The sequence below is a fragment of the Rattus norvegicus genome, chromosome 9, assembly GCF_021556685.1.
Source record: "Rattus norvegicus strain SHRSP/BbbUtx chromosome 9, alternate assembly SHRSP_T2T, whole genome shotgun sequence".
NCBI classification, from domain to species: Eukaryota; Metazoa; Chordata; class Mammalia; order Rodentia; family Muridae; genus Rattus; species Rattus norvegicus.
In genome coordinates this window covers 17,214,823-17,234,370 of record NC_141542.1, presented here as the reverse complement: position 1 = coordinate 17,234,370, position 19,548 = coordinate 17,214,823, and positions in this window count along the sequence as shown.

Here is a 19,548-nt window from a genome sequence, read left to right as displayed (position 1 = left end):
GTTCTGCTATTTCTGACAGTGGCTAGACTGTCCTATAAGCCTGTGTGTCAGGAGTGCTGTAGACCTGTTTTCCTCTCTTTCAGTCAGTTATGGGGACAGAGTGTTCTGCTTTCGGGCGTGTAGTTTTTCCTCTCTACAGGTCTTCAGCTGTTCCTGTGGGCCTGTGTCTTGAGTTCACCAGGCAGCTTTCTTGCAGCAGAAAATTTGGTCTTACCTGTGGTCCCGAGGCTCAAGTTCGCTCGTGGGGTGCTTCCCAGGGGCTCTCTGCAGGGGCAGCAACCAGGAAGACCTGTGCTGCCCCTTCCGGGAGCTTCAGTGCACCAGGGTTCCAGATGGTCTTTGGCTTTTTCCTCTGGCGTCCGAGATGTGTGCAGGGAGCAGTCTCTTCTGGTTTCTCAGGCTTGTCTGCCTCTCTGAAGGTTTAGCTCTCCCTCCCACGGGATTTGGGTGCAGAGAACTGTTTATCCGGTCTGTTTCTTTCAGGTTCCGGCGGTGTCTCAGGCAGGTGTCCTGCCACTCCTGGGCCCTCCCCCACGGGAGCCCAGAGGCCTTATACAGTTTCCTCTTGGGCCAGGGATGTGGGCAGGGGTGAGCAGTGTTGGTGGTCTCTTCCGCTCTGCAGACTCAGGAGTGCCCACCTGACCAGGCGGTTGGGTCTCTCTCTCACCGGGTCTGGAAGGAATGCATTTTTATACATGCAGGCAAAACACTCAGACATATATAATAAATAAAGATGAACTTTAAAACTCAATTAAGTCCTAGAAGAGGATGTACCACAAGGAATAAAAATGATCTTGGTCTTGTACCTGGGTAAAAAAAAAAAAGATAAATAAACTTTGGCCTTGCCACTGACCCCATACCCATCTCTCTCTCCCTCAGTGTACTAGTACTGTAATATTTTACTTTGCTCCTATATTTACGGGACATAGATACCACAATTTTGTGCATCTATTATATTACTTGTTAGTTTCTAGCTAAATGCAGAACACTCATAAGTTAAGAACCATATATATCTATATATAACTACTTTTGTGATTTGTAATATGTTATTTTGAGATAAATACCTCATAAACCTCATAATGACATTCTTTCTGTCATTCATCATGAATTTTTTATTGGATATTTTTATTTGCATTTCAAATGTTATTTCCTTTCCCAGTTTCTCATCCATAAGCCCCCTATCTCATCCCCTCCCCTTCTTCTATAAGGGTGCTTCCCATCCCCAACCTCCCCACTTCCTGCCTCTCCACCCTGGCATTCCCTTACACTGGGGTGTCCAGCCTTGGCAGGACCAAGAGATTCTCCTCTTATCAGTGCTCAACAAGGCCATCCTCTTCTACATTTGCAGCTGGAGCCATGGATCTGTCCATGTTAATTCTTTGGGTAGTGGATTAGTCCCTAGGAGCTCTGGTTAGTTGGCATTGTTGTTCATATGGAATAACAAGCTCCTTCAGTTCATTCAATCCTTTCTCTAACTTCTCCAATGAGGACCCTGCTCTCAATTCAATGGTTTGCTGCTAGCGTTCATTTCTATATTTGACACGCTCTGGCTGAGCCTCTCAAGAGACAGCAATATCATACTCCTGTCAGCAGGCACTTCTTGGGTTCTTCAATACTGTCTAGTTTTGGTGGCTATGTATGGCCATTCCTTCAGTCTCTCCTCCAAATTTTATCTCCATATCCTCTCCTATAAAGACGTTTGTTCCCCGTTTTAAGAAGGACTAAAGCATCCTCACTTTGGCCTTCCTTCTTCTTGAGCTTCATGTGGTCTGTGGATTGTATCTTGGGTAATTTGAGTCTTTAACTTCCTTCTTTATTTCTTCCTTAACAAAATTGTCATTGAGTAGAGCATCATTGAACTTCCATGTATATGTGGGCTTTCTGTTCTTTTTGTTGGTATTGAAGACCAGCCTTAGTCTGTGGTGATCTGATAGGATGCATGGGATTATTTCAATCTTCATATATCTGTTGAAGCCTGTTTTGTAACTGATCATATGGTCAATTTTGGAGAAGATATAATGAGATGCTGAGAAGAAGGTATATTCTTTTGTTTTAGGATGAAATATGTTATAGATATCTGTTAAATCCGTTTGGTTCATAACTTCTGTTAGTTTCACTGTGTTTCAGTTTAGTTTCTGTTTCCATGATCTGTCTGTTGATGTGAGTGAGGTGTTGAAATCTCCCATATTATTGTGCGAAGTGCAATGTGTGCTTTGAGTTTTATTTAGTAAGGTTTCTTTTATGAATGTAGGTGTCCTTGAACTAAGCATAGATATTCAGGATTGAGAGTTCATCTTGGTGGATTTTTCCTTTGAAGAATTTGAAATGTCCTTCCGTATGCTTTTTGATAACTCGGTGAAAAGTTGATTTTGTTCATTATAAGAATGGCTAATCCAGTTTGTTTCTTTGGACCATTTGCTTGGAAATGTTTTTCGAGCTTTTACTCTGAGGTAGTGTCTGTCTTTCTCACTGAGTTGTGTTTCCTGTATGCAGCAAAAAGCTGGGTCCTCTTTATGTTACTAGTCTGTTAGTCTATGTCTTTTTGTTGGGGAACTGAGTCTATTTAGGGTAAGAGACATTGAAGAATAATGATTGTCACTTCCTGTTATTTTCATTGTTAGAGGTGGTATTATGTTTGTGTGGTTCTCTTCCTTTGGTTTTGTTGCAGGAATATTCCCTTTTGCTTTTTCTTGGGTGTATTTTCTCTTTTGTTGGAGTTTTTCATTTATTATGCTTTGTAGCACTGGAATTGTAGAAAAATATTGTGTAAATTTGGTTTTGTCATGGAATATCTTGGTTTCTCCATCTAATGTTAATTGAGAGTTTTGCCGAATATAATAGCCTGTGATGGCATTTGTGTTCTGTTAGAGTATATATGACATCTAACTAGGATCTTCTGGTCTTCATAGTCTCTGGAGGGAATCTGGTATAATTCTGATAGATCTGCCTTTATATGTTACTTGAGATTTTTCCTTTATTGCTTTTAATATTCTTTCTTTGTTTTGTGTTTGGTGTTTTGACTAGAATGTGATGTGAGGAATTTATTTTCTGGTCCAATCTATTTGGAGTTCTGTAGACTTCTTGTATATTTATGGATAATCTCTTTATTTAAGCTAGGGAAGTTTTCTTCTGCAATTTTGTAGAAGATATTACTGGCCCTTTAAGTTGGGAGTCTTCACTCTCTTTTATACCTATTATCTTTAGGTTTTATTTGCTCATTGTGTCCTGGATTTCATGAATGTTTTGGGTTAGGAGTTTTTTTGCATTTCACATTATCTTTGATGGTTGTGCCAATATTTTCTATCATATCTTCTGCTCCTGAGATTGTCTGCTCTATCTTTTTTTTATTCTGTTGGTGATACTTGTGTCTATGGCTTCTTATCTCTTTCTTAGGTTTTCTATTTCCAGGGTTGTCTTTCTTTGTGATTTCTTTACTTTTTCTATTTCCATTTTTAGATCCTGGATAGTTTTGTTGAATTCCTTCACCTGTTTGGTTGTGTTTTTCTGTAATTCTTTAAGGGATTTTTGTGTTTCAACTTTAATTGCTTCTACTTGTTTACCTGTATTTTCCTGTATTTATTTATGGGAGATATTTATGTCCTTCTTAAAATAATCTATCATCAACATGAGATATAATTTCAAATCCAAATCTTGGTTTTTTGGTGTGTTTGAATATCCAGTATTTGCTTTGGTGGGAGAACTGGGTGCTGATGATGCCAAGTAGTCTTTCTTTCTGTTATTTAAGTTCCTGTACCATCAGGTCGCCTCTGGTGTTAGCTTGTCTTGCTCTGTCTGGCAGTGGCTTGACTGTCCTATAAGCCTTTGTGTCAGCACTCCTGTAGACCTGTTTTATTTCAGTTGAATCTGGAAGCAGAGTTCTGCGCCTTTGATTTTATGTCCTGAAGCCTCCAGGCAGGTCATTTTGTGCAGAAGATTTAGTCTTACCCCTTCTCTCAGGTTTGCCAGTGATACTGGCGACTGGTTTTCAGCTCTAGGCTCAGGCAGAAACCAGAAGGATTCTGCTCCTGACTGTTCCTAGGTTCCGGTATCCAGAGGGCACTAGGCAGGTTCCTCTTGGACCAAGAATGTGAACAGAAGAGGTGGTGTGCCCTGAGCTCTCACGACTGTCTGCACTTCTGAGGGTCCAGCTCTCTCCCCACATGGGATTTGGTTACAGAGATCTGTGGGGGCGGTTCAGCTCCTGGTTCAGGAGAAACTAGAAGTGTCCTGTCCAAGATTGCTCCTGCCTTCCTTTGTCCTGAGGATACCAGATGGATCACTTGGGGCACAAAAGTTGGTCTTTCCTCTGCTTTCAAGTGTGTTGGCACTTCTGGAGACTGGCTTTCAGTTCTTGGAGCTTGCAGAAACCACTCATCATGAATTCTATGATTGTATGTCATTAGTTTCCAAAGATTCTGTAGAAGAAATTTCCTTGTTGATATGAGAATATTGAGAAGGTGTTGACACTGAGAAGTGTTTCCTAATGGGTATCTATAACCTACCTTTCCTTTCACTAAGAATTTATACCCACCCATTATCTTTCTATAAAAGTACCTCCACATCATGATTCATTTTATGGTAGACTAATGTATTCCAGGCACCAGGCATGGCCAGTGAAGTACCAAATTGATACTTGGTCTCCATGGTACTAAGTTAATAAATGGAACAGATAAGAAAAACATTTAATGCAAGTGGATTCATCACATATGGGTAAAACAATGACTTTACTTCAAGAAAATATGCCTTAAAATGCAAATTATTTTTACCACTTGTCACAGAACAAGAGTAGCTGATGAGAAAGATATACATCTGGACATTAAAACTAATCATGTTATTAACACCAAAAACTGTAATCACTTCTATAAATTGTTCATTCAGACATTTTGGTTCTTCCAGCAAACTTCCCTTGCCTATCACTGAGATATGTGAAAAAGTTACTAAGTCAAGATTACTCTCAGAAATCACATTAAATATAGAATCTTTGTAAAAGTGTCAGCAATCATGGCTGAGGATATAACTACTTGGAGAACTTGACTTACAGCAGAATTCCTGGGTCCACTGTCTGAGACCACAGGATGCTGAAGTGATTGATAGCTAGCTGGTTTTAGAAATAATTATCTTAGTATGTGAATATTTATAGAAGAATACTTGACTTGTACAAGTTTGTCTATGAGCTATAGCCCACAAACAATAAAGGAGAATTATAATTCATGAATTTTAACATTAGTATGTCAAAGAATGCTAAATTATATGCAACCAAATACTGGTCATTTTACCCAATACAAGGTGAAGATTTCAGTTGCACTTAATGCATTCACTTGTTATGTAGCTTACCAGATATTTCATCGCCACAGATAAATTATTGTCCCCAACTGTAATTCATGCTCACCAAAAGGAGCTAAAGTGGCCCATCCTACTTCCAAATATTTGGCCACAGTCATTACAGATCTAGGACTGTTCATCTTAATTTTGGTACTTCAATATCTGTGCATCTAAACTTGATCCTTATATTTGGGGTGCTTTCTCAGTCTTCTCTTACAATGACAGTCATTTCTTCTAAGTGAACATATCCTTATTATGCTTAGAAAACTATGCTTTCCAGTGATATTGAAGTTTATCTATCTCACTGTTTTCAAAGGCTAGATATGTGAGAAATCTTATTTTTGTTAGTCACATATTATTTGCATTATTTAATAACACTACCAAAGTCTAAATTAACTATAGTTGATAGAAAATAGTGGTTGGATCTTTTTTGCCAAAATTTAAGCAGTTTTATATTTTACAAGTTTTATGCTTTATTATTTTAATATTTTATTAAGTCAAGTTTATGAGATCTGAAATCAAGGTTGTCTAACAAGAATTAATATGCTCTTTTCTGTATCTGAATACTAATAATTGATAAACTGTAAAGCCAATATAAATATCAAAAAATGATGACTCCTTTAATTAGTCCAGTACACATGTACAAACTTTGAAAAAAACACAAATTATTTCACATATACAATTAACTGCATTCAGATTTTAATGTTGAGAAAGTCAGAGTCATAGAATTTATCACTGTCATTAAAAATAAATCGAGTCCACATTGTATTTGATTAATGTGCAAAATTGAACTATATTTTAAAAACATTTTTTATATAGTCTAGGCAGAGTAAAGATAAATACTTAACTATTTTTAATTTGGATTCCTTATTAACATAAGTATAGAAAAGGTACTTTCACAAAACAAAACGTCCTTAGCAACTAGATTGTTGTTACAATTAGTTATAACAAGCATATACATTAAGAATTACATTATGCCCAAGAGCCAATCGCACTGGTGTGAGGTGAAATCTCAGGGTTGTTTTGATTTGCATTTCCCTTATGACTAAAGATGTTGAACATTTCTTTAGGTATTTCTCAGCCATTTGGCATTCCTCAGCTGTGAATTCTTTGTTTAGCTCTGAACCCCATTTTTTAATAGGGTTATTTGTCTCCCTGCGGTCTAACTTCTTGAGTTCTTTGTATATTTTGGATATAAGGCCTCTATCTGTTGTAGGATTGGTAAAGATCTTTTCCCAATCTGTTGGTTGCCATTTTGTCCTAACCACTGTAGGACCCAACATTTTATTGCATACAGGAAACACATCTCAGTGACAAAGACAGGCAGTTCCTCAGAATAAAAGACTGGGGGGAAAGTTTCCAAGCAAATGGTCCAAGGCAGCAAGCTGGAGTAGCAATTCTAATGTCAAATAAAATCAACTTTCAACTATAAGTTATCAAAAATGTTAAGGAAGAACACTTCATACTTGTCAAAGGAAAAACCCACAAGATGAACTCTCAATTCTGAATATCTATGTTCCATTATCTATGCAAGGGCAACCACATTCATAAAAGGAACTTTACTAAAACTCAAAGCACAAATTGCACCTCCCACAATAATAATAGGAGACTTCAATACCGCACTCTCAGCAATGGGCAGATCATGGAAACAGCAACTAAACAAAGATGTAGTGAAACTAACACAAGTTTTCAACCAAATGGATTTAACAGATATCTATAACATATTTCATCCTAAAAGAAAAGAATATACCCTCTTCTCTGCACCTTAGGATACCTTCTCCAAAGTTGACTATATAATTGGTCATGACACAGTCCTCAACAGATACAACATGATAGATGTAATCCCATGCCTCCTATCAGATCACCATAGACTAAGGCTGGTCTTCAATAACAACAACAACAACAAAAAAAAAAACAGGAGCCCACATACACACAGAAGTTGAACAATGCTCTACTCAGTGATAACTTTTTCAGGGAAGAAATAAAGAAAGAAATTAATTACTTTTTAGAATTTACTGATAATGAAGACACAACATACCAAAACTTATGGGACACAATGAAAGCAGTACTAAGAAGGAAACCTATAGCTTGGGAAAGAAACTGGAGAACCAATACACTAACAGCTTGACAGCAAACCTGAAAGTTCTAGAACAAAAAGAAGCAAATACACCCAAGAGAAGTAGATGGCAGGAAATAATCAAACTCATGGCTGAAATCAACCAACTAGAAACAAAAAGAAATATTCAAAGAATCAACAAAACCAGGAGCTGGGTCATTGAAAAATCAACAAGATAGATAAACCCTTAGGCATCCTGACCAGAGGGCATGAAGACAGTATCCAAATTAACAAATTCAGAAAAGAAAAGGGAGACATAACAACAGAAACAGAGGAAATCCAAAAAAAAAATCAACAGATCCTATTACAAAAGCCTATGCTCAACAAAACTGAAAAATCTCAATGAAATGGAAAATTTTCTAGACAGATATCAGGAACAATGTTAAATCAGGATCAGATAAACCACCTAAACAGAACAATAATCTCTAAAGAATTAGAAGCAGTCTTTAAAGGCTACCAACCAAAAAAAGCCCAGGACCTGATGGGTTTATGGCTAAATTCTATCAGGCCTTCCTAAAAGTCTGAATAGCAATGTTCTCCAAACATTTCCACAAAATAGAAACAGAAAAAACACTACCCAATTCACTCTTCGAAGCCAAAATTACACTTATACTTAAACCACAAAAGATCAACAAAGAAAGAGAACTTTACACCAATTTACATTATAAATATCAGAGACAAAATATTCAACAAGATTCTCAAAAATGGAATCCAAGAACATATTCATCCATCATGATCATGTAGGCTTCGTTGCAGGGATGCAGGGAGGATTCAATATATAAAAATACATCAGTGTAATCCACTATGTAAATAAACTCAAAGAAAATAACCATATAGCCAACTCATGAAATGCTGTGAAAGCATTTGTCAAAATTCAACGCCCCTTCGTGATAAAAGTTTTGTACAGTCAGTAAGTAATTCAAGGCCCATCCCTAAACATACTTAAAGGAATATATATCAAACCATTAGCAAACATCAAGCTAAATGGAGAGAAACTTGAAGCAATCCCACTAAATTCATGGACTAGACAAGGCTGCCCACTCTCCTCCTACCTATTAAATATAGTATTGAAATCCTAGCCAGAACAATTATACAACAAAAATAACTCTAAGTGATAAAAATTGGAAAGAAGAAGTCAAAATATCACTATTTGCAGATGATATGTTAGTATACTTAACTGATTACAAAAATCACACCAGAGCTGATAAAAATTCTGTTAAAGCCACTTTTGCAAAGTGGCTAGATAAAAACTTAACTCAAGCAAATCAATAGCCTACCTATACTCAAAGGAAAACAGGTTGAGAAAAAAATTAGTGAATGACACCCTACAGAATAGTCACAAATAAGATAAAATACATTGGAGTGAATCTAGCCAAGCAAGCAAGCAAGTGTGACAAGAACATCAAGTCTCTGAAGACAGAAATTAAAGATCTCAGAAGATAGAAAGAATCCCCATGCTCATGAACTGACAGGATTATTATAGTAATAAAGGTCATATAGCCAAAAGCAATCTACAGATTCAATGCAATTCCTATCAAAACCTCAAGTCAATTCTTCACAGAGTTAGAAAGAGCAATTTTGGCAAATTGTTTAAAATGACAAAAGAAAAACAAAAACAAAAACAAAAAGAAAACAAAAAAACAAAAAACAGGATAGCGAAAACTATCCTCAACAATAAAAGAACTTCTAGGGGAATCGCCATCCCTAACCTCAAGCTGTATTACAGAGCAATAATGATTAAAACTGCATGGGATTGGTACAGAGACAGGCAAGTATATCAAGGGAATAGAATTGAAGACCCAGAAATGAACCCACACACCTATTGTCACTTGATCTTTGACCACGGGGCTAAAACCACCAACTGTAAAAAAGATAGCATTTTCAACAAATAGTGCTAGTTCAACTGTCAGCAAGTTAAGGCAAATTGATCCATTCTTATCACCTTGTGCAAAGACCAAGTTCAAATGGATCTTAGATGTCCGCATAAAACCAGATACACTGATACTAATAGAACAGAAAGTGGGCAAGAACCTTGAACACATTGGCACAGGAGAAAAATTTCTGAAAAGGACACCAATGGCTTATGCTCTAAGATCAAGAGTCAACAAATGGGATTTCATATTATTTTAAAGCTTCTAAGACAAAGGACACTATCAATAGGACAAAATGGCAACCAAAGATATTTACCAATCCTACATCTGATAGAGGTCTAATGTCTAATATATACAAAAAACTCAAGAAGTTAGACTACAAAGAATCAAATAATCTTATTTAAAATGTAACCACAGAGCTAAACAAAGAATTGTCAACTGAGGAATAACAAATGGCTGAGAAGCACCTAAAGAAATGTTCAACATTCTTAGTCATCAGAGAAATTCAAATGAAAAGAGCCCTGAGATTACACCTCATACCAGTCAGAATGTCTAAGATCAAAAACTCAGGTGACAGCAGATGCTGGTGAGGCTGTGGAGAAATAGAAACACTCCTCCATTTTTGGGAGGTTGCACCTGGTAGTTACTTTGGGAATCAGTGTGGCGGTTACTCAGATAATTTGCCATAATACTACTACCTGAGCACCCAGTCATACCACTCCTGGGCATACACCCAAAAGGTGCTCCAACATATAAATGACACATGTTCCATTATGATCATATCAGCCTTATTTATAATAGCTAAATCTGCAAATAACTGAGATGTGCTTGAACAGAGGATTGGATACAGAAAATGTGGTACATTTACACAATGGAGTACTACTCAATGACTTCATGAAATTCTTAGGCAAATGGACGAAACTAACTTTAGTGAGATAACCCAATCACAAAAGAGTACACAGGGTATGCCCTCATTGAGAGGTTGATATAAGCCCAAAATCACTGAATACCCAAGATACAATTTATAAACCAAATGTTGCTCAATGAGAAGAAGAGCAAAGTGTGGATGCTTCACACCTTCTTCTAATGTGTAACAAAATTATTCCCAGGAGGAAATATGGAAACAAACTGTGGAGCAGTGACTGAAAGACCATCCAGAGACTGCCCCACATGGGGATGCATCCCATATACAGCCATCAGACCCAGACAATATTGTTGATGACAATAAGTACATGGGATGGGTGCCTAATATAGCTGTCTCACGAGAGGCTCTGCCGGGCCCTACAAATACAGAGGCAGATGCTGACAGTGTACCATTGAACTGAGAACAGGGTTTCATGCCTGGTTAAGTTTAATTATTTATACAAAGACTGTATATGTATCAATACTAAAATGGAACAGGCAATATATTGACAATATATTTGTTGCTCAAAAAGTTATGAATAATTTAATGAATCCTGATGTTCTAGAATATTAGAAAACAAATAAATAACTGCATTTATATTTCATTTAATTAATTCTATTTGATGTCTGGAAATTTTTGCTCTTACTTATTTGGTTTAGGGTAATTTGAGTCTTTAACTTCCTTCTTTATTTCTTCCTTAACAAAGTTATCATTAGGACCAGATAGAGTAACTCATTATAAAAATATTACCTTCATTGTACCTGATATGCTGTTCATTCTCTATTTTGGCTGTTTTGAATTTGTTCTTTCACTGTGTCATAAGTTTAAAATGATCATTATTTTACTTTCTAAAAAAAAAGCAAAACAACAAAACCTCTAACAAGTGTTCTAAATTCTTTAATTTTGAGTCCCTAAATGATACAGGATCTCACTATTAAGCCAAGCTAGCTGAAACATAGAATATGAAAAATGTGCAGAGCTGTATTTGCATTTTGTCTCTGAGTTCTAAAATTAGTAGCATGGGCAAATACATGACACAAAAACTATGGATTCGTCCTTCAGATGTTGATTTGGATTGATGACTACTGTCCTTACTGTCTTTCTTCTTGGAGAATAATGAAATTTATCTCTTGATTAAAATAAGACAAAAGCACACACACACTGTCACACACACCGCACTCATGCTCATGTGCATACTCACACAAACTGAAGGAAGGCACTGATTTTTACAATATGTTTTATACTGATGGTTGCCAGAATTTTGAATTTATGTGTTTATAGACTTAGAGCTCCTATTTCATTCATCTGCCCATGGTCGTGTGGCACCACAGCCTTGTCATGAGTTATTGGATGCATTTCATTGAGTGTGGTGTTCTCTACAAAGATTGTGGTTCCATATATCATGAATTGATTACTGTTAAGTCTCCCTCTGTCAGCACTCTCATAAGACACAACATTTTTGGTACCTTCATATGCTTTCTCAGTAATTTACTTAAGTGCATTCTGAAACACCCACCTAGATGGTTTTTGTTTGTTTGTTTTGTTCAAATAACATTTCTGTGTAATGTTGAGGCTTTATAGCTTAAAATATGATACAAAGCTCAAGGAAAGCAATGCTCGCTCCTCAGCTACACTCTTCCTTGGACAAAGCTAAAATGCTATCTATATTCTGGCCCTCCTGCTGGTGAACTATATCACAACAGATATTCCAAGGTTTTGCTTTGGGTGTCACCACTGTTTTTGAGCTGGTTGAGGAAATTTTCAGCCTTCTCTAAGAACATTGTCCAGTCTGGTTTCAAACTCGAGAGCCTCCTGCCTCTGGCTTTCTCAGCAAGTCTTACTGGTGTGCACCACCACAATTGGCATAGCAGAAACTGTTCTCATCAATAAAAGAACTTTTGGGGGAATCATGATGACTGACCTCAAGCTGTATTACAGATCAATTGTGATAAAAACTGCATGGTATTGGTACAGAAAGTGGCAGGTAGATCATTGAAATAGAATTGAAGACCCAGAAATGAAGCCACACACCTTTGGTCATTTGATTGTTGACCAAGGAGCTCAGACCATCCAGTGGAAAAAAAGATAGGATTTTCAAAGAATACTGCTGGTTCAACTAAAGGTCAGCATGTAGAAGAATGCAAATCAATGCAATCTTATCTCCTTGTCCAGAGCTCAAGTCCAAGTAGATCTTGGACCTCCACATAGAACCAGACATAAGGAAACTAAAAGAAGAGAAGTGGGGAAGAGCCTCAAATATATAGGCACAGGAGAAAATATACTGAACAGAACACCAATGATTTATGCTCTCAGATCAACAACTGACAAATGGGCTCGCATAAATTACAAAGCTTCTGTAAGGCAAAGGACACTGTCAAGAGGACAAAATGTCAAACAACAAATTGGGAAAAGATCTTTACCAATACTACATCTGATAGGGGGCTAGTGTCCAATATGTACAAAAACATAAGAAGTTAAACTACAGACATTCAAATAAGCCTATTAAAAACTATGGTACAGAGCTAAATAAAAATTCCTCAACCAAGAAATATCGAATGGCTGTAAAGCAACTAAAAAATGTCCAACACACTTAGTCATCAGGGAAATGCAAATAAAAACAGCCTTGAAATTCCACCTCACACCAGTCACAATGGCTAAGATAAAAGATTCAGGTGACAGCAGATGCTGGTGAGGCGGTGGAGAAATAGAGACACTCCTCCACTTTTGGTGGGATTGCAAGCTCGTACAACTACTCTGGAAATCAGTCTGGTGGTCCTTCAGATAATTGGCTACAGCAGCCTTTTTTATAATAGCAAGAAACTGGAAAGAACCCAGATGTCCTTCAACAGAAGAATGGATACTGAAAATATGGTACATCTACACAATGAATACTACCCAGCTATAAAAAAATATTGACTTCATAAAATTCATTGGCAAATGGATGGAAGTAGAAAATACCATCCTGAGTGAGGTAACCGAATCACAAAAGAACGCACACTACATGCACTCACTGATAAGTGGACATTAGCCCAAAACTCAGAATATCCAAGATACAATTCATAGATCACTTGAAGCTCAAGAAGAAAAAGACTAAAGTGTGGATGCTTCAGTCCTTCTTAGAAGGGGAGCAAAATGTTCACAGGAGGAAATACCAAGTCAAAGTTTGGAAGAGAGACTAAAGGAAAGGGCATTCAGAGACTGCCCCACCTGGGCATCTATATGACATGCAGTCACCAAACCCATACTCTATTGTGCATGCCAAGATGTGCACTGCTGACTGTAACCTGATACAGTTGTCTCCTGAGAGGCTCTGCCAACATCTGACAAATACGGAGACAGATGATCACAGCCAACCATTGGACTAATAACAGCGTCCCCAATAAAGGAGTTATCGAAAGGACTGAAGTAGTTTAAGGGGTTTGCAACTCCATAAGAACAGAAAATCAACCAACTATATAACCCAGAGATCCCAGGGTCTAAACCACCATCCAAAGATTACACATGGAGGGACCCATGACTACAGGCGCATATGTAGCAGCAGATGGCCTTGTAGGGCATCAATGGGAGGAAAGGTCCTTTGTCCTGTGACAACTTGATAGAAATCAAGTGTTGGGGAAAGTTTCAGGGAGGGAGTGGATGTAGGAGCACCTTTATGGAGGCAGGGAGTTAGGGGATGTAATAGAGGATTCTGGAGGGGAAGTGAGAAGGGGGAGAGTTTTTAAAATGTAGATAAAGAATATGTCCAATAAAAATATAAAAGATTAAAAGAGAATAAATTTAGTAATTCATCCCCATAAATCTAATTTCTTACAATATAACTCCACCTTCTATTTTTCTTTTTAATATCCTTCACTTTACCCAAGAAAGTAAGGATAAAGAAGAGGAAGGAAAGATAAAATCCCAGCGTCTAAGTTCTCTCTCTGGTTTCCTTCCTAACCAAGGTTGTTCATTTTCAATTCATCCCTTAAAATGACAACCTGTCCCTCAATTTACAAAATAACCATGTGATGGTTTGAATATGCTTGGCCCAGAAAGTGGTACTATTAGAAGGTGTGGCCTTGTTGGAGGAAGTGTGTCACTGTGGGGGTGGGCTTGGAGACCCTCCTTCTAGCTGCCTAAGGAAGTTCAGTCTGTTGCTGGCTTCCTTCAGGTGAAGATGTAGAACTCAGCTCCTCCTGCTCCAAGCCTGCCTGGATGCTCCCAACTTGATGATAACGGACTGGACCTCTGAACCTGTAAGACAGCCAAAATAAAATGTCCTTTATAAAAATAGCAATGATCATGGTGTCTATTCACAGCAATAAAACCCTAAGACAGAGCTGAGATATTGGACAGATAAGAGTATGATTTCGCTTTCTTTTTTGTGGGGAGGGGATATTTCTTTATTTATATTTCAAATGTTATTCCCTTTTCAGGTTTCCCATTCATGAGCTCCTTATCCAGTCCCCATACCCCATAAAAGTATCCCTCCCTCCAATTCCCCCCCTTACAACCCACTGTGACATTCCCCTGCACTGGAGGTCCAACCTTGTCTGGAACAAGGGCTTCTCCTCCCATTGGTGCGCAACAAGGCCATCCTCTGCTACATATGCAGTTGGAGCCCTGGGTCAGTCCATGTTTAATCTTTGGGTAGTGGTTTACTCCCTGGAAACTCTGGTTGTTTGGCATTGTTGTTCTTATGGGGTGGCAAGCCCCTTCAGCTCTTTCAATTCTTTCTCAAATTCCTCCAATGTGGGTCCCATTCACATTTCAGTGGTTTTCTGCTAGCATTCGCCACTGTGTTTGACATGCTCTGGTTGTGTCTCTCAGGAGAGATCTATGTCCAGTTCCTGTCAGCATGCACTTCTTAGCTTATTCAATCTTATCTAGTTTTGGTGGCTTTATATATATGGGCCACATGTGGGGCAGGCTCGGAATGTCCATTATTTCAGTCTCTGCTCCAAACTTTGCCTCCATACTTCCGCCTATGGATATTTTGTTCCCCCTTTTAAGAAGGAGTGAAGTATCCGCATTTTGGTCATCCTTCTTCTTAAGTTTCATGTGGTCTGTGGATTGCTTCGGTGGGTAATTCAAGCTTTTGGGCTAATATCCACATATAAGAGTGAATACCATGTGTGTTTTTCTGTTATTGGGTTACTTCACTCAGGATGATATTTTCTAGTTCAATTAATTTGCCTATGAATTTAATGAAGACATTGTTTTTGATTGTTTAGTAGTATTCTACTGTGTAGATGTACCATATTTTCAGAATTCATTCCTCTGTTGAAGAGCATCTGGGCTCTTTCCATCTTCTGGTTATTATAAATAAAGGAAGCTATGAATATAGTGGTGCATGTGTCTTTGTTATAATTTGGAGCATCTTTTTGGTACAGGCCCAGGAGAGGTATAGCTTGGTCCTAAGGTAGAGCAATGTCCAATTTTCTAAGGAATGTCCATACTGATTTCCAGAGTAGTTATACCAGTTTGCAATCCCAACAACAATGGAGGCGTGTTCCTCTTTCTCTACATCCTTGCCAGCATGTGCTGTCGCATGAGATTTTTATATTAGTCATTCTAACTGGGATGAGGTGGAATCTCAGGGTTGTTTTGATTTGCATTTCCTGGATGACTAAATGTTGAAAATTTCTTTAGGGGGTTCTCAGTGATTCGATATTCCTTGGCAGAGAATTCTTTGTTAGGCTTGTTACCCCAAATTTAATTAGGGTTATTTGGCTCTCTTGAGTTTAAATTCTTGTGTTCTTTGGATATTTTGGGTAATAGCCCTCTATCAGATGTAGAATTGGTAAAGATCTTTTCCCAATCTGTTGGTTGCCATTTTGTCCTATTGATAGTGTCCTTTGCCTTACAGAATCTTTGCATTTTCATAAGGTCACTTTTATCAATTCTCATCTTAGAACATAAGCCAATGGTATTTGTTTAAGAAAATTTCCCCAGTGGCCATGTATTCAAGACTCTTCCCCACTTTTTCTTCTATTAGTTTATGCTTTGATATGGGAGTCCTAGATCCACTTTGACTTGAGCTTCATACAAGGAGTTAACAATGGATTGATTTGCATTCTTCCATATGCTGACCTCCTATTGAACCAGCACGATTTGTTGAAAATGCCATCTTTTTTCCACTGGATAGTTTTAGCTCCTTTGACAAAGATCAAGTGACCATAGGTGTGTGGATTCATTTCTGAGTCTTCAATTCTGTTCCACTGATCAACATGCATATCTCTGTACCAATAACATACAGTTTTTTCACAATTGCTCTGTAATATAGCTTGAGGTCAGGGATGATGATTCCCCCAAGAAGTTCTTTTATTGTTGAATATAGTTTTCACTATCCTGGGTATTTGTTATTCCAAATAAATTTGCAAATTTCTCTTTTTATCTCTATGAAGAATTAAGTTGAAATTGTGATGGGGATTGCATTGAATCTCTAGATTGCTTTTTGGTAAAATGACAATTTTTACTATATTAATCCTCCCAATCCATGAGAATGGGAGGTCTTTCCATCTTATGAGTTCTTCTTCAACTACTTTCTTCATAGACTTGAAGTGCTTGCAATACGGATCTTTCATTGGCTTGGTTAAAGTCACATAGAAGTATTTTATATTATTTGGGACTATTGTGAAAGATGTGATTTCACTAATTTCTTTCTCAGACTGTTTATCCTTTTAGTAGAAGAAGGCTACTGATTTGTTTGAGTTCATTTTACACCCAAACACTTTGCTGAAGTTGTTTATCAGGCTTAGTAGCTCTCAGGTGGTAATTTTGCGGTCTTTTAAGTATATTATCATATCATTGGAAAAAAGTATTATTTTGACTTCTTCCTTTCCAATTTATATTCCTTTGACCTCCTTTTCTTATCTGAATGCTGTGGTTAGGACTTCAAGTACTATATTGAGTAAGTAGGGGAAGAGTGGGAAGCCTTGTCTAGTCCCTGATTTTAGTGGGATTGCTTCAAGTTTCTCTCCATTTAGTTTGATGTTAGCTACAGGTTTGCTGTATATTGCTTTTACTACGTTTAGATATGGGCCTTGAATTCCTGATCTTTCAAGGGCTTTTATCATGAAGGGGTGTTCAATTATGTCAAATGCTTTCTCAACACCATGTGAAATGATCATGAGTTTTTTTCTCCATCTTTATTAACTTGGGTATTTCTTATTTACATTTCAATTGTTATTTCCTGTCCCAGTTTCTGGGGCAACATCCCCCTAACCCCTCCCTCTCCCCTTCTATATGGATGTTCCACTCCCCATCTTCCCCATTACTGCCCTCGCCCAAACAATCACGTTCACTGCGGGTTCAGTCTTGGCAGGATAAAGGGCTTCCCCTTCCACTGCTGCTCTTACTAGGCTATTAATTGCTACCTATGCAGTTGGAGCCCAGGGTAAGTCCATGTATAGACTTTGGGTAGTGGCTTAGTCCCTGGAAGCTCTGGTTGGTTAGCATTGTTGTTCATATGGAGTCCCAAGACCCTTCAAGCTCTTTCAGTCCTTTCTCTGATTCCTTCAACTGGGGTCCCGTTCTCAGTTCAGTGGTTTGCTGCTGGCATTTGCCTATGTATTTGCCATATTCTGTCTGTGTCTCTCAGGGGAGATCTACATCTGGTTCCTGTCAGCCTGCACTTCTTTGCTTCATCCATCTTATCTAGTTTGGTGGCTGTATCTCTATCGGCCACATGTGGGGAAGGCTCTGAAAGGGTGTTCATTCAGCCTTTTTCCTGAACATTGCCTCACAATTCCCTCCCAAGGATATTCTTGTTCCCCTTTTAAAGAAGAAGTGAAGTATTCACACTTTGGTCATGCTTCTTGAGTTTCATGTGTTCTGTGCATCTAGGGTAATTCGAGCATTTGGTCTAACGTCCACTTATCAATGAGTGCATACAATGTATGCATTTCTGTGATTGGGTTACCTCACTCAGGACGATATTTTCCAGTTCCATTCATTTGCCTATGAATTTCATAAAGTCATTGTTTTTGATAGCTGAGTAGTATTTTATTATGTAGATGTACCACGTTTTCTGTACCCATTCCTCTGTTGAAGGGCATCTGGGTCCTTTCCAGCTTCTGGCTATTATAAATAAGGCTGCTATGAACAAAGGGGAGCATGTGTCTTTGCTATATGTTGGGGCATCTTTTGGGTATATGCCCAACAGAAATATAGCTTGGTCCTCAGATAGATCAATGTCCAATTTTCTGAGGAACCTCCAGACTGATTTCCAGAACGGTTGTACCAGTGTGCAATCCAACAAAAATGGAGGAGTGTTCCTCTTTCTCCACATCCTCGCCAACATCTGCTGTCTCTGGAGTTTTTGATCATAGCCATTCTGACTGGTGCGTGGTGGAATCTCAGGATTGTTTTGATTTGCTTTTCCCTTATGATTAATGTTGTTAAACATTTCTTTATGTGTTTCCCAGCCATTCGGCATTCCTCAGCTGTGAATTCATTGTCTAGCTATGAACCCCATTTTTTTCTTTTTTCTTTATTAACTTGAATATTTCTTATTTACATTTCGATTGTTATTCCCTTTCCCAGTTTCCAGGCCAATATCCCCCAATCCCTACCCTCCCCTTCCATATGGGTGTTCCCCTACACATCCTCCCCCATTACTGCCCTCCCCCCAACAATCACGTTCACTGGGGGTTCAGTCTTACCAGGATCAAGGGCTTCCCCTTCCACTAGTGCTCTTACTAGGCTATTCATTGCTACCTATGAGGTTGGAGACCAGAGTCAGTCCATGTATAGTCTTTGGGTAGTGGCGTAGTCCCTGGAAGCTCTGGTTGCTTGGCATTGTTGTACATATGGTGTCTCGAGCCCCTTCAAGCTCTTCCAGTCCTTTCTCTGATTCCTTCAACGGGGGTCCCATTCTCAGTTCAGTGGTTGCTGCTGGCATTCGCCTCTGTATTTGCTGCATTCTGGCTTTGTCTCTCAGGAGAGATCTACATCCAGTTCCTGTCGGCATGCACTTCTATGCTTCATCCATCTTGTCTAATTGGGTGGATGTATAGTATGGGCCACATGTGTCGCAGGCTCTAAATGGGTGTTCCTTCTGTCTCTGTTTTAATCTTTGCCTCCCTAATCCCTCCCAAGGGTATTCTTGTTCCCCTTTTAAAGAAGGAGTGAAACATTAGCATTTTGTTCATCCATCTTGAGTTTCATGTGTTCTGTGCATCTAGGGTAATTCAAGCATTTGGGCTAATAGCCACGTATCAATGAGTGCATACCTTGTATGTTTTTCTGTGATTGGGTTAACTCACACAGGATGATATTTTCCAGTTGCATCCATTTGCCTATGAATTTCATAAAGTCATTGTTTTTGATAGCTGACTAAAATTCCATTGTGT